This window comes from Antennarius striatus, chromosome 10, assembly GCF_040054535.1.
Source record: "Antennarius striatus isolate MH-2024 chromosome 10, ASM4005453v1, whole genome shotgun sequence".
Taxonomy (NCBI): Eukaryota; Metazoa; Chordata; class Actinopteri; order Lophiiformes; family Antennariidae; genus Antennarius; species Antennarius striatus.
Window position 1 is genome coordinate 9,555,057 of NC_090785.1, and position 16,791 is coordinate 9,571,847.

General features: G+C 39.6%; 1 pseudogene; it reads right to left on the minus strand.

Annotated features, from left to right (window-relative positions):
* Positions 1-16,791, minus strand: part of LOC137603182 (uncharacterized) — an 85,197-nt pseudogene that overhangs the window by 67,995 nt on the left and 411 nt on the right.

The window sequence follows — 16,791 nt, forward strand, 5'->3', positions numbered from 1 at the left end:
GCTTTCATCTAATGTAAAACTGCAAAATGTTTGAATGAGATTACAGTGTTTTTGCAAAAATCAAAAAAAAAAAAAATCTTCTTCTTCTTCTTCTTCTTCTTCTTCTCCTGCCGGAGGGCGGTCGTTGCCCTCCTGCCTAAAAAAGGCAATCTGCAGGACATCAAGAATTGGCGCCCTGTGTCACTGCTCTGCACCGATTACAAGATTCTGTCCAAGGCTTTGGCTACCAGGCTGAGGGGAGCTATGGAGCAGGTCATCCACCGGGATCAGACCTACTGTGTGCCCGGCAGGTCCATGGCAGACAATGTCTACCTAATTCGTGATGTTTTGGAGGTGTCCAGATCATTGGGTATAAACGCTGGTCTCATTTCGTTAGATCAGGAAAAGGCATTTGACCGTGTTGAGCACAGCTTCCTCTGGACAACCATGGAGAGGTTTGGGTTCAGCACCGAGTTCATTGCCAAGATCAAGGTGTTGTGCAGTGACGTTGAGAGTATTCTGAAGTTTAACGGCAGTTTGTGTGCCCCCTTCGGGGTGCATCGGGGCATCCGGCAGGGTTGTGCCCTGTCTGGGATGCTCTATGCACTCTCTCTGGAGCCCCTCCTCTGTAAAATTCGCAAAAGCATCGATGGTTTGATTTTACCTGGTGTTAGAGAGAACATTCTTTTATCTGCCTATGCTGATGATGTTGTTGTTCTTATAAAAAACCAAAGGGATATTAATGTTCTGGTGGGTTTGACAAACTCATTCAATGTTTTAACTGCTGCAAAAGTAAACTGGAACAAAAGTGAAGCCCTTGCTGTTGGCGAGTGGCATGGCAACCTCCCAGTTCTTCCTCAAAACTTGTGTTGGAAGACTGATGGTCTCAAATATCTCGGTGTGTACCTGGGAGATGAGACAACAACCAGGAAGAACTGGGAGGGCGTCATTGACAAAATAGAAGGGAAACTTAAAAAATGGAAATGGTTGCTCCCCAGAATGTCGTACAGAGGTCGAGTTTTAGTGATAAACAATCTGGTAGCCTCGCAGCTGTGGCACCGCTTGGCCTGTATGGACCCTCCATCAGGGTTTCTAGCCCAAATCTAGACCAAACTTGTTAACTTTTTCTGGGATGGGCTGCATTGGGTGCCTCAAGGAGTGTTGTTTTTATTAAGAGAGGAGGGGGGACAGGGCCTCATCCACCTGGCTAGCAGAACAGCCACGTTCAGATTACAGTTCATCCAGCGGTTTCTGACCGGACCAGCGGATCTGACGTGGAGAGAGGTGGCCGGCTGCATATTCAGACGAGTGAGCCACTTGGACCTGGATGCTGCACTGTTTTTAATGGACTCTAAGCTTCTAAAGTTAAATGGTTTGCCTCCGTTTTATCATGGTGTTTTTAAGTCGTGGGCCCTTTTTAAAAGCAGCCCAGGAAAAAGCTCTAACTCTTTGTTCTGGTTACTGAGGGAACCACTAGTGCATGGGGCCAGGCTGGACGTCTGCAGTGGAGCCACACCTGGTCTGTCTGCAGCGCTTTGCAGAACCAGGACCGTGACCCTCCAGCAACTGGTAGACAACGTCGGGCCTGCGCTGGCGGATGCCCAGGCTGTGAGCTCCCTGCTGAACATCCAGTCCACCAGGGTGGCTCAGAGGGTGCTACAACTGTGGAGGCAAAGACTTTCCTGGAAGGAGAAAAGCCTCCTCCTGGACTATAGTACAGGGACTGTACCAGACAGCAAAGATCCTTTCCCAAAGGTCCACATCGGTCCCCTGTTTGGAGAACTGGAGGGTCCTCTCCTCGGAGATGAACGACAGATCAGCCTGCACACGGCCAACAAAAAAATACTATACAAACAATGTGTAAAAGTGATCAACAAGAAAAACCTGTGTAACAGAGCACCTACTACCTGGGCCAACAAGATGACGGGAAATGGACCTGACCCGCAGTGGAGACTTCTGTACAAACCTCCCCTCAAGAAAAAAACAGACGACCTCCAGTGGAGGATTTTGCATGGTGCCGTCGGTTCCAATGCTTTTGTCTCTGTTTTTGCCCCTGCGGTGTCCAGCCAGTGTCCCTTCTGTCCTCTTCAGGAGACAGTCTTTCATACTTTCAGTGAGTGTGGGAGGCTTGCAGTGCTCTTCACTCTTCTAACGAATGTTTTTAACTTGTTCAATGAAAACTTTAGTATCAGGAAATTCATCTACGGTGCTGGGTACAATAGATCGAATCAGATAAAGTGGCAGCTTTTAAATTTTATTTCTGGGGAGGCAAAACTTGCAATTCATGTGACCAGGAAGAGGAAAATTGAAAACGATACCGCTCAAGAAGCAGCTACTGTTTTTTGCTGTAACATCAGATGTCGCTTAAAACTAGAATTTGGTTTCTATAAATTGACAAAAGACCTGAATAACTTTAGGAACATCTGGTGTTACAAAAATGTCCTATGCACTTTAGTTGATGACCACCTCACTTTTGCAAACTTCCTGCTATAATGCACTAATTCTTATATTGTATTTCCCTTTGTTTCTTGGTGTTTAATGTTTTTGAGTGTTTAGTGTTTTTGAAATTTCATCTAATGAAAAGTTGTAAAATGTTCTAAATGTTCTAAATGTTCTAAATGTTCTAATTGTGATTGAAGTTTGTTTGGAAAAGATGTTCTGAGGCACTTAAATGCTTTCATCTGATGTAAAACTACAAAATGTTTGAATGAGATTAAAGTGTTTTTGCAAAAATCAAAAATCAAAAAAATCCAGGCCTACTGCCTGGCAGTTCAAAACTCAGTTTCCTTCTATCAATATAGTCACTATCTCTCCTCTGGACATGCCCAAACCATCTCAGTCTGGCCTCTCTGACTTTATCTCCAAAATCTCTAACATGTCTTGTCCCTTTGATGTACTCATTCCTGATCCTATCCATCCTGGTCGATCCAAAGAGAACCTCAGCGCTTCATCTCTGCTACCTCCAGCTCTGTCTCCTGTCTTTTCCTCAGTGACACTGTCTCTAGACGAAACAACATTGCTGGTCTCAACACAGTTTTGTACACCTTTCATTTTAGCTGAAACTCTTCTATTACACATCACACCTGACACTTTTCTCCACCCATTCAATCCTGCCTGTACACGCTTCTTCACCTCTAATCGCAACTTTCCGTTGCTATTGACTGTTCACCCTAAGTCACTAGTTCCTAACCTTGTTGGAGGTACTGAACCCTGCCGGTTTCATATGCTCACTCACTGAACCCTTCTGTTGTAATTTTTTTTTTTTAATTTAAGACATAGGTATATGTTTTATTGGTGTATTTTATGAATTTTGCATTAATGTCCCTATTTTCAAAGAACAAAGCCAAGACAGTGCATGAACTCACATGAAATTACCTACCTGCAAATCAGTGTGACTTCTGCTGTTGTTATTGAGAGACCAATTCAGATATGCGTGGCTACACCTGGGCAAGTGCTACTCTTATGTCATTTTCACAGCAAAGTGTTTCATGTTTTCCATGCAGCTTAAGGACGTGTTCCTTTATTTAGCCAATGTGAGACTAGAGTTGCTCAACTTGACATTGCAAATCATGCAGAATCCTGACTCCATTCTTTAGGCATCTTCTCACTATCTAAGATCCTGTTGAACAACCCAGTCAGAAACTCTACTGCCACCTCTCCTAGACACTTCCATACCTCCACAGGTATATCATCAGGACTGAGTGTCTTTCCACTCTTTATCCTCTTCAATACCATCCTCACTTCATCCTGACTAATCTTTGTTACTTCCTGGTCCACAACAGCCACTTCTTCTAGTCTTTGTTTTCTCTCATTTTCCTCCTTCTTCATTTCTTCAAAGTAATCTTTCCATCTTCCCATCACACTACTGGCACCTGTCAATTGACTTCCATCCCTATCCTTAATCACCCTAACCTGCTGCACTTTCTTCACGTCTCTGTCTCTCTGTGTTGTCAAACTGTATAGATTTGTATCTCCCTCCTTAATGTCCAATCTAGCATACAAGTCATCATAAGTCCCTTGTTTGGCCTTTGCTACCTGTACGTTCACCTTAAGCTGCATCTCGCTGTACTCCTGTCTACTCTCCTCAGTCCTCTTAGTATCCCACTTCTTCTTAGCTAACCTCTTCCTCTGTATACAGTCCTGTACCTCCTTATCCCATCACCAAGTCTCCTTATCTACTTTCCTTCCAGATGACACACCAAGTACTCTCCTACCTGTCTCCCTGATCACATTAGCTATAGTTGTCCAGTTATCTGAAAGCACCTCCTGACCACCCAGGACCTGTCTTAACTCCTTCTTAAAAGTCATGCAACATTCTTCTTTTTTCAGCTTCCACCATTTCGTTCTCTGATTTGCCTTTGCCCTCTTCATCTTCTGCACCACCAGAGTAATTCTACAAACCACTATCCTATGATGTTTGGCTGCACTCTTGCCTGCCACTGCTTTGCAGTCACTGATCTTCGTCAGATTACACCGTCTACACAAGATGTAGTCTATCTGTGTGTTCCTACCTCCACTCTCATAGGTCACCCTATATTCCTTCCTCTTCTGGAAGAAAGTATTCACTATAGCCATTTCTATCCTTTTTGCAAAGGCAACGACTATCTGTCCTTCTGCGTTCCTCTCCTGGATACCAAACCTGCCCATCACTTCCTCATTACCTCTGTTTCCTCCACCAACATGTCCATTGAAGTCTGCACCAATGACAACTCCCTCACTTATAGGCATGTTCTGGATCACTTCATCAAAGTCCAACCAGAATTTATCATTCTCCTCCAGCTCACATCCAACCTGTGAAGCACACCCACTAACAACATTGAAAATCACATCTTCGATTTATAGCTTCAGGTTCATCACTCTATCAGACACTCTTTTTACCTCCAGGACATTCCTCACAAGGTCCTCCTTCAAGATAACTCCTACTCCATTTCTCTTCCTAACTACATCATGTTAGAACAACTTGAACCCTGCTCCTAAACTTCTAGCCTTGCTACCTTTCCACCTGGTCTCCTGGACACACACTAAGTTTCCCTTCCTACTCTACATCATGTCAACCAACTCTCTACCTTTCCTGTCATAGTTCCCACATTCAACGTCCCTACTCTCATTCCTATACTCTTGGCGTTCCTCTTCTCTCTCTTCCTACAAACACATTTTCCTCCTGTCCTTCTTTGACCGACAGTAGTCCAATTTCCAACGGCACCCTGTAAGTGAACAGCACTGATGGCGGTCGTCGTTAACCCGGACCTCGACCGATCAAGTACGGAAGTCATAGGTTTGATTCACATGTTTGATTTGGCAAAACTTTTACGTCAGATGCCCTTCCTGACACAACCCTCTGAATTTCTCCTGGCTTGGGACCGGCACAATAAGACACTTGCTTGTGCCCTGTTGTGGCTACATTGCTTGTGCCCTCTTGTGGCTACATTTCCCTCTTGCGGTTACATTTCATGTCGTTTTAAGACATGAAATGAAACTTTTTCAGCCAATAATTCACATTTAAATAGTAGACTATGTTTTCATGTTGGTAAGAAGCTTTTTTTTTTCCACAAACTGTAGGTGAACAACTAAATATAGCATATTTAGGTTAAAACGTTACTCAGCTTGCCCAATGACATTGTCCATGGCCTGCAAACTTTTAATCCATGGCCAGATCTAACAGAGTTACACATTGCCAGATTTTAAGAGATGGGATGGATATCATTATTCTGTTAAATCAAATATAGGCCAAGTGTGTACTTTGTTTTGCTGAATGGGTAGGTACCAGCATTCCCCAAGCAACTTATAAAGGGAAATGAGGCATGGTTGGGGAATTGGATTCTTTATCAGTAATAATATAGACATGTTTGCTTCAAGTTGCATGAAATAGCCCTACTTATTTGTAGGTTTTCTAATGGAACATATCCGAACACATCATGTGTCTGTCATGTCACAATCTTTCTATTTTCTGTAGAAAATTTTGTGGGTCGCAGTCAGTCTATAAAATATCATGTATTTGGACGAGAGTTGATAAAATAAAAATACATATGTAGTGGGTAAGGAAACATGACGCTATAGCACCCTCTAAAAAAATTATCGCGAAATCCATCAACTCATAAAAAAGTGTGGTACTGTCTTACAATAGAAATACAAAAAGAGAGAGACAAGGAGAGCAAGAGAGACAGAGAGAGAGAGAGAGAGAGAGAGAGAGAGAGAGAGAGAGAGAGAGAGTGAGAGAGAGAGAGCACGTTGAAATAGGAGAAACATGGAATATGGCAATATGAACATGTATCTTAAGATATAAAACCATTCTTTGTTGATTGCAATGAAGCAACTTATTACTTCTGGAATTATTTTACTCATGGCTATTTATCATCACCGCAGACTTGATTGTGCAGTGCAGACCTCCATGCAGATCTCTTATAACATAATACTCTTTTCCTCTGAATAATCTATATACTGTCATTATACTGTTTAATGGTAGATAGATGAAAAATCAAATTAATTACTTTTTCATTTTCTCTACCCCACATATCCCTTGTGTGGTCAAAAGGGAGCTAGAGCCTATTCCAGCAGAATTTAGGCAGGAGCCAGGGTACGCACTTTCTTGTTCACTGAGCGATTACATAAAGGCACAAAAAACATTCTCACTCACATTCACACATATGGGCAATTTAATGTCACCAATTCACCTACAATGCATGTCTCTGGTGGTAGTAAGAAGCCAGAGTACCCAGAGAGACCCCATGCAGACATGGGAAGAATATATACTGCAGATTACACACAGTCCTAGGTCTTCAGGCGGTTGGTTCCCATTCATAAACTATATCTGGAATATCTTCATATCAGTTATCTGATAGATGATCAACATATACAGTAGATCTTGCTAACATATTTCAAAGTTGTTTTCCTGCTCTTTTTTCATCTATTTAAAAATATATATATATATATATATTATTGTTTTTGCTTACAAGCTTATGGGCAAATATTAATTGATCATGTTAAATTTTTAATGTGCATTTTTTCCACCTGCAAGATCCCACTTAAATCCTTGCAAAGCCATGACACTTTTTTTTTACCTCTGCATTGCTCTCTATCAAAGATATTATGTTCACATTTACAAATATTAATTCTTAATTCCAAATATATCCAAGTTTGATAACCATAAAATGATCTAACACCTACAACTTATTTCACAGGCAATGTTTTTACTTTCTTACAAAATTGCTAATTTTTTTGGTTTATATAGTCTCGCCTAATGCTCTCATCCTACGACTTTTATGGCCAGGAAATAATATAAGGCATTCTTAAAAGTTAAGCACATGGTTGGTCAATCACTTTTTAAATTTAAATTTTCAATGTGCTATCCATCAAATAAATCCAAACTACTTATGACACATTTACTCATTACACATTTTTGATCATTACTTGCCTTGAAATAATGACAGCTTTTTTTACCCTGCAAACTCTAATGGCTTAGGCCACAGTATGAAAAAATGACATATAGCTAAACCTTATTAGTGATGAACATGTAATGTGTTTGCCTGCCTAATAAAACATAGCAGCTCCACAACTTCTCAAAAAAATAGTTGTTCCACTTCATTGGCTTGGACAGCAGGCTTTTTGTTGAAATAGTGGTAGGCTAATATTGTCAAGTAACTGTTAGCAGATATTGGCAGCTTGATTGTTCTGACAGCTTCTTGCTTGTTTGTTCTTTCCTTGACACTCAATCTCTTTTCAGTTTTGCAGCTAAGGTGGAGAGGGATAACAAAATTCTACATTTGAAAATACTGGTGAAAAAAATGTTTGTTTGTTTTTGTCCAAAGATATAAAGGCTATTGTAGATGAAAAATAAAAATAAAAAATAGAAATATTTACTTTGATTTGATATCATCTGTCTATACATTGCACTTTGTCTTATAGTACATAGTCAAATATGTTCTACAATATATGCGGTGGTACATTATTGAAAATACAGAAAATAGTTCACTCCAGAATGAGGATGATCCCGAGATTGCTGATGCACTAGATCCTATCATTGTGCCACAAGCAAGAGATTCAGGGGAACATGGAAGAAAGGTAAGATAGACTGGGGGGGGGGGATGAAATGAGGGAAAAGGGAGATCTACAGGATCAACATTATTGATAAATATATACAATCACAACCAGAAAGACCTGCTGGAGTGTCAGCACTTGACTCACCACTTTTATATCCCTCCATCCTTTCTGAATCACTTTCATAGTGGGTGAACTAGTGCATAAAGTCTTCCATGGCTCAGACCTGACAGCTTCAGATGCCAAAAATCCATCTTCCAATGTAATTTATCACAGAGGGAGCTGGGAAGATGGGGAAATTATACAGAACTTAGAGGCAGAGATTTAAGGTAGAAGTAGGCCCACAGACACATTCGAAGTAATGATAGGTTTCAATTATCTGACAAGTCAGAAGTTAGTGACTCCAAAAATGAAATTCCAGCCACTTTCTTGACACCCTGGTGACAAGGCATAATACTGAGTTGCTATTTTGCTCCTTGACTTTGTTTCCATAGGTTCATGATAACTGTCCAATTTTCCTCTGAAGCCTTCTCATATCTCACCTTAGCTGAGAAAAAAACATAAGCAAAAAGGAATGCCAATTATTGAAAACTGACTCAGCGGAACTAAATCTTGTTTTAAGAATAATTTGAGCTATATGCAATATACAGTATATTGCAGAAGTTTCACAGCTGTAAAATGGCTCCTTATGTGTTCTCAGCTGTGTTTCTCGTGCTCTTGTGCCTTGTGTTTAAATCTTGTTTGATAGCACTAACAGCACCAGAGGTCTGAAGTGCGAAATATTCATTAGACTTTGTTAGTGGTATCTACAAAATACATATTTAGGGTTACTGTAATGGTGATTGAAGTTGTAAATAAATAACTGAAAACAAATTGATCACCCACACAATTAAATGACTGCTCATTGTATTGTAAAATACATGCTTTTCTTTTGGCGCCTAATACATCAGTCTGTGAGAAGACCATGTGTTATGTGGACAAACTGCTTGTGCCCTTCAAAGGAACACATGATACACCTGTCAGATGCCAAAATGCCAAAGGCTTGATTGACAGTGTAGTGTTAAACTGCATGTTTTAACTCATTAGCACAATAAGGCATACATAGATGCCCTGCAGTCATTGTGTTGTCCTCTGTATTCTATTGGCTTGTCACTCAAGACAGCACCCTTGTGGGAATGTGAAAATGTAATGGTGATACAATTTTTAAAAAGCTTTCATAAAGATTGTTATCCATTTGCATAAGAAACAATTTTATTCTGTGTCTGCATAGCTTTACCACATAGAGGCCATATAGATTAGAGGAACAAACAGATATTTGCCTGCTGGTCATGCATGAAGTAATTCCAATGCCATCATACAAACACACATATGCGAGCGCGCACGCGCACGGGTGGCACACACACACACACACACACACACACACACACACACACACACACACAAAGTACATCAGTCAAAAGTCAGCATGGGTTCTTTCTTCAAAACAGCTGTAATTCCAGCACAGTGCTGAGAGCTCAACATCAGTGAGGTCCACCCACTCTTATTTTCACATCTCTCACATCAAACAATCATGTTGAACTTTTAGGCTTTAAAAAAAAAAAATCTTTCAAGCTCTTTAAAAAAAGCCTATAAAGAAATACAAGGAACCCATAAACATGTTTCCTTCTGCATTTGTGTTCACTTAGTCACAAAAGGTTAGGTCTAGTGCAGCTGTGCAAACACATGTTCACTATGACTAGGGGTGGCTGTAACACTTTGGAACAGCACAAGTTACAGAAAGGTTTTTTATTTATTCAAAGATGAGAGCTTTCAATTTCCTTTTAGAGTTGTAACTGTCACGCTAATGCATCTTTCATAAAAGTGATTGATGTTTGGTGTTGTCATCCTCTGTGACATTTTAAACAGGGCTAAGACAGTCTCAATTCACCCTTCATTTCTAACTAATAAGGACAGCACATGGCTGGAAGCTGTCGCCTTGTCGGTCCCTGTTTGACAGTGATGCATTTCTGTAGCAGCTGAAATGTTTGATCAATAGCCAGCTTCTATATGCATCATTTTTTAATCACATTTAGTTTGTAGAGCAAATTAATATAAGGCCGTGTCTGTGTCAAAACATAATATACTCATGTTAATGATGACCTTAAATAAAATTCTTAAACAATTTAGTCTGGTGAGTGACAAGTAAATGCCCTTTAGCACAACAAGACTTTCACAATTAAATGCCATTCTGACACACTTTTCCATCCAGGTTATAAATAATTGATTTAAAGAAGTAAGCAGTCAAGATAATGTCATGTCTCATTTGGTCATTGTGAGCTACAATGACAAGCCTGAAGCACGCGTCTTACAGGATGCTGTTGAAAGGCTGTTCCACATATCCTGTTTCACAGTGACACATACTGTATATGATGGTGAATCTCATTAAGCGAAGTGATGTTCAAAGAACAGAGTCTAGTTTGTTCATTCCCTTGATTCACTTTGTGTATCCTAGATGTTTCAATTACACTCTCACTTTCATAGTGTTTAAATGTAAATAACTGAAAATTAGTGATAATAGGGAAGTTGAGATTAAATAGTGGAGGAGATACTAATTTACTGTAATTGAGTTGAGTTTATCTGTATATTTGTCTGTCTGTTTGTCTGACTGTCTATCTGTCTGTCTGTAAGAATGTTAACCAAGATGTGATTTCCCACTGTTTCTAAACTAATGGGAGCTAGATAATTCAGTTCCCAGGTTTGGAACCGCCTTCCAGTTTTGGTTTGGGAGGCAGATAACCTCTCTTTATTCAAGACTACAACTTTTCTTGTTGATAATGCTTGTAATCAAGGCTGGCCTAGGATAGTCCTTAGCAATGCACTGAGCTTCCCTACCCTCTCCTCTTCTCTTACGCATTCATATCTCATTAATGCACGTTACTAACTTTAGGTCTTCCCTGGAGTCTCTGTGCTCTCTCATCCCACAGGTAACCAGGGATTGTGATTAGACCTACTGGGGTCCTGGTTGATACCCATTGACGTTGTGTTAACGTGCAGATTTGTTTTTCTTATTTTTTCTTTATTATTGTTGTTGTTGTTGTTGTTGATGTTGTTGTTTGTGTTGTAATTGTGTAGTTATTGTACACATGACTAATTCCATTATTTCTATTATTGTGTGTTAGGGTTGTTGTGTTTGCTGTATAGTGTCCCAGTCCCTCAGTCTCTCTCTCCACCCAAAGCAGAGTACCGCACACCTTTAGTTGGGATGCGCTTGAGGTTTCTAACTGTTAAAAGTCAGGTTTTCTCACCAGTGTGCTTGCTCATGAGGGATGGGTTGTGTCTCTTCTTCCTGGAAAGTGTCCTGAGATAAATTTTGTTGTGATGTGGAACCACATGAATAGATAAAATTACATTTAATATTTGTTCAGTCATCCAGCAATCTCTCTTTAAAACAATTATTTGTGGGAGCTGACATATTTACTGAGCCTTCAGTAAAGATCAGTTGAACATTTTCTGATGTATGATGCAAATCAATGAAAGTCAATATTTTCCAGGATTTCACAGAAATTACTATGCATGTCTTACAGGGTCAACATTTTCCCCAAAACCTGAGATTTTTCTCACCATATGCACAGCTCTACCTTACACCCTGCAACTTGGTGATGGAAATGTATTCCTCTTTCAGGCTGACATGGAGTATCACACAGGTCAGAATAGTCTTTTGATCCAGCGCTATTAATAATCATAGGGCATGAAAAAACTAGACATGCATATAGCCAGTCCCATTAATAAATGATGGCTCTGATCCAATTAAAAAGCCTTGCAAAGAAGGGTTTCTTAGGGTGCCCAATAAGAACATTTTTGAAGACACTCGGGCCTGTAAATAATCAAGCCCAGGGCGATCCAGCCCTCGGTACCCAGGAGATGCAAGCTGTGTCAACAGTGTGGCACTGTGCTGTCACCACATATCACTCCTGAGTGCTCTCACAGCCCTGCCGTGTGAAAACACCACAGCACTTATCTTTTCCTCTTTACCACATCGCCATTTTAGAGAATACACACTAAAGCCTGCCAACTATTCAGAGTCCTTTTTTGTGCTTGTGTGCTAGCTCTAGTTGGATTCTTTTCTGTGTTCTTCTCTTTGTGATTGAATTGAAGGATCACCATGGATGTGAAGGTTGTAGAATTTAACATATTGTCACTTACCATTCATGCCTTCTAAGTTGCCATATCGCAGTATATTTGATACTATTTAATATTATAATCATTATATAAATTTCTGCCTGTGTCCAAGCCGGTATTTCTACAGAAATCCTCAAATGCTTTAATTCTAAGCTTCTCATTGCTCTTGCATCATCATAAATGTTGCTATTTTGTCTTTTTTTTCTTTTCTTTTTTTTACGTAGCAATGTTTCAGTGAAACTAATCCATAAAACACATCTCTTATTGAATCCACAGAATATTTTGATAAAATGTGTGATTGATCTTGCTGGTTTTGCTTTCGTGGTGCACAGATCAGTACTCTAAAAGAACAGAGATATGTACAGAGATATCAGCCATCCATGGAAATTCATGTGACTTGTCATCATTAGTGGAATGGATGGGCTCATCCAGGTTGGCATGTAGCCTTATGCCCGAGGCTTGATCATGCCCTAAAACATGAACCATGGTGTGTGTGCAGCAGGCTTTGACCTTATACAGATACTTTACTCCACAACAATATGATGATCCATGGGTGCAAAATGATTTTAATTAAGGAATGGAATGCAGTCTGTCTGACACAACCAGAGTCACATGCTTACCAGTTCATTCTCCAATGAGCTACAATTCAGTAATGATCATTAATTTAAACATACCAGCTCAACTTTAATTTCATAATGAGAGATAATGCCACATAGTATGACTGGTGAATGAAGGAAAGTAGGGAATGAAAATTATTTTTAAGCTTAGACTGTTTTGTATATAATACACTCACTATTTCACATATTGATGCATTTATTAACCATTAACCATGACCAAATAATTTGACAGCTTTTGTAACTTCCCAAAATATGAAAATCTATATTTTGAGCTAAAAAAGAAAAAAAACCTTTAAAGTATGAATTGTACATTACTGAAATGACCAGTATTTTTATAATAACTATAATAATAAATATTACTAATAATAATACAAATAAATAATAATAATTACTATTGTTATTCCTGCAAAATATCTTTGTGGTGATATTCTTGGGCTAAATTGTGAGAAAATTTAGCATTAGATACATTCCTGACCATTCGGTTTTTGTTTTTATGTTGTAGGTTATTTTGTTTTGGTTTTTTTGCAATGATCATGAATATAATGAGATTGGCTGTTCATTAATTATTTTTCTAATATACTGACTGATATATGTATTCAGCAAGCAAGGCACTTAAATTTTAAAAAATGGGCAAAGTGCTATGCATTTCTTGAAGAAATAATAATCAAGCAGTTCATAAGACTCTGCTTTATGTTTCAGTTTTAATTATTGGCCTTGGAAGATGTAACATGACAGGATCTTTAATCACTTGAGAAAGCGGCTTGCTTCAAAAGGACACCTTGCTGACATGCTGAGCATGGAATGTGTCTGCAATGCAGATTCACTGATCTCAATGAGTACATGTGTCAGATCACCTTGATAATTAACAAAGGGATGTGTCAATTCCCGCTGGGGAGTCAGGAAAGCCATGCTGGCAGGTGGGTTTGAGGGATGTGGATGTCAGTTGCAGTTTAGGCATTGTTGCTGCCAATCGAAGTTGTACTCACCTCATATTGGTTGGGAGAGACCAGCAGCACCCACAGCATTCCCAGAGCAAAATTTTCAAAAACGGGTAAATTGGACTCAGCTCAGTGGAGCAAGCAGGGTGCAGAGAGAACCCCACTGCCTTGGCACATGAGCTGTATATTTCCTGATCCCTCAATCTGCATTTATCCTCGTATGACTCATCTATACATTTTAAATAATTTTAGATGCATGTTATCATCATTTTGTTTTTTCAGGAGAATAGCAGAAATCTTTTGTCTTGAATATGCTTATAAGTGAAAATTAATAGTTTCTGCCTTCTGAAGCTGTCTCTGAAGCAGCTGATACAGCATGAATATGCAATTATTAGTAATAAGGATAAAAAAAAGATAAATTAATGAGGAGTCTGGGAAAAGCATTTCCTGAAGAGTGTTAAGGTCACTTTTCAGTAGAAATAATGGAGAGTAAGCACAGTGGAATAATGGTCATTCATGTATATACACACATTTTTGCTCATTTTATTTATGATAAGGACTACACTGTATAAACAGTGTTTAAAATTGTTAGTTAACATTTTGAATATGCTGTTGGCATTCCAATAATGAAGATTTGTTGTAAAAATACTTTGTTAGGGAGATGTAACAATTCCCTAACAAAGTAACACAATCAATTATTAACTAAATAAAGGTTTATTTTATAAATCAGCCAAATTACTAGCTGCTTCAGGTAACATGCTAATCAAAAGTTTATGGATTTCAATCAAGTCGCATTAGACCCATCCTCACCAATGTAGCCGCAAGACGACACAAGCCAGGTTCTTATTGTGTCGGTCCCAAGCCCGGATAAATACAGAAGGTTGTGTCAGGAAGGGCATCCGATGTAGAACTTTTGCCAAATCAAACATGCAAATCAAGCTTATGACTTCCATACCGAATCGGTCGAGGCCCGGGTTAACAACGACTGCCACCGGTGCTGTTGACCTACAGGGTGGACTACAGGGTGGACTACTGTTGGTCGAAGGAGGAGAGGAGGAAAGTGTGTTCGTAGGAAGAGAGAGAAGAGGGATGCCAAGAGTATAGGAATGAGAGTAGGGACGTTGAATGTGGGAACTATGATAAGAAAAGGTAGAGAGTTGGTTGACATGATGCAGAGGAGGAAGGTAGACATACTGTGTGGGTGGAGAAAAGTGTCAGGTGTGATGTGTGATAGAAGAGTTTCAGGTAAAATAAAAGGAGAGGTGTACAAAACTGGTGAGACCATCAATGTTGTTTGGTCTAGAGACAGTGTCAATGAGGAAAAGACAGGAGACAGCTGGAGGTAGCAGAGGTGAAGATGCTGAGGTTCTCTCTGGGAGTGACCAGGATGGATAGAATCAGGAATGAGTACATTAGAGGGACAGCACATGTTGGAGGTTTTGGAGATTAAGTCAGAGAGGCCAGACTGAGATGGTTTGGACATGTCCAGAGGAGAGATAGTGAATATATTGGTAGAAGGATGCTGAGTTTTGAACTGCCAGGCAGGAGGCCTGGAGGAAGACCAAAGAGGAGGTTTATGGATGTCGTGAAAGAGGACATGAAGGTAGTTGGTGTGAGAGAAGAGGATGCAGAAAACAGGGTTAGATGGAGGTAATTGATTTGCTGTGGTGACCCCTGAAGGGAAAAGCCGAAACGAAAAGAAGAGGAGACCCATCCTCACCAGGAAAAACATGTATTAGCCAAATAAATAATAATAATCAAATTTGTAACCAGGTTTTTATAAATGTTGACTGACCATTACCATGCATTATTACTGACATATATTATTTTTAATTTCATTAATATAACTATATGTAAGTTTTACTATGTGTAATTTAAATTTTTCATTTCTCATTTGGATTGGGGTAGTGTCTCAACACCTCACCTTGATGGTCTTCAAGTAACAACACTAGAATGGTCAGATACTGAGAGTTTGTTTGATGTCTTCATTTTTTAACCACTGGCATAACGGCAGGAGTCAAAAAACTATTATTCGCACCAAAAGGTAGAATTATCCATTAAAGAGTTGGTGAAATTCCAAGTTCAGGTAATCAGGCAATGTTAGGTCATATAAATTCATGAAAGCTGAAAACCTGGTCAGCACACAATTGAGAATCTTAGAAATCTTAGAAAGAAAGAAAGACAGCTCATTTATGTTATGCAGTGGTTCTAATGGGTTACAAAAATAGAGTCTCTACCGAACAAGTCCAGCTCCTGGCCTTCTTGTGGCAGAACTGTTTCGCACTAACAGGAGAAGGACCATAAGGAGGGTTTCTGATGCCTTAAAAGAAGACTTTCTGCACCTGCTTTTCATCTATATCTCCCCAGCCTCTTTTTTGCAGTCCTTTGGAATCCAGCTTCCTAGATGCTGTAAAAAACTAAGTCGGCATTAGGAAAGGCATCCAATAATAAATATACTACTTTTAATTTCCATAGTCATGATAGTTTCACAAAGTAGTCCTATCACAGTCCTAGTGATAGAATTGTGGTCATCGTTAGAGATAGTGCCAGATTGGAATCCTTTGACTTTGTCAGAATTTTTGTGTATTGGCTTTGAATGTTGGAACAATGAGAGGAAGAAGTGGTGAGGTAGTTGAGACTGTAGCTAGGAGAAATATCGAAATACATTGCTTGCAATAGAAAAGATGGAGAGGCAGTTCTGCATGTATGATTGCTGGGAATGACTGAAAATTACAATAGCACTGGTGGTGTTGGAATCCTGCATGCGAGGCCAGACGGGTCTCAGATCGTATCTGTGCTATTAAGGTCAAAGTTGGTTTTACCAGTCTGACCATTTTCTCTGTATATCTCTCTCAGGATGGATGAAGGTGCTGTGGACTCCTTCTATGATGATCTGTTGTGTGCTGTGGCTAAGACTGCCAGAACCGAGTCTGTATTTTTGTGTGGGGATTCCATTGGTCATATTGGGCATAAGCTTGATCGGTATGAAGGCACACATGGTTTTTAGTTATGGTGAGCATAATTCAGAAGGAGTGCTAGTTTTTGACTTTACTGTGGTGAGAGAT